Raw genomic sequence first — 212 nt, 5'->3', positions numbered from 1 at the left:
TGTGTTATCCCAACAGAAAGTCAGAAAAATAGATGTGTTGTGTGTTAGGGAAGCGCGCTGGGAAAGTCCCAAGTTGGTTGTTGGTCGAAATAGATATTGGTGGAATAAGCGGCGGAATATTTCCAATGAATTCTGGTACTGGGTCCATGTGGACTTGGATGAATACTAAATAGTTTGTATGTACAGTACTCGGGGTCTGAATGGGGTTAACT

Source organism: Actinia tenebrosa, unplaced genomic scaffold, assembly GCF_029948245.1.
Source record: "Actinia tenebrosa isolate PJP-AT-01 unplaced genomic scaffold, QUT_ActTen_1.0 PGA_scaffold3__52_contigs__length_22856419, whole genome shotgun sequence".
In the NCBI taxonomy this organism is placed as follows: domain Eukaryota; kingdom Metazoa; phylum Cnidaria; class Anthozoa; order Actiniaria; family Actiniidae; genus Actinia; species Actinia tenebrosa.
The sequence above is the reverse complement of the archived record's forward strand: the minus strand, read 5'-3'. Positions refer to the sequence as shown.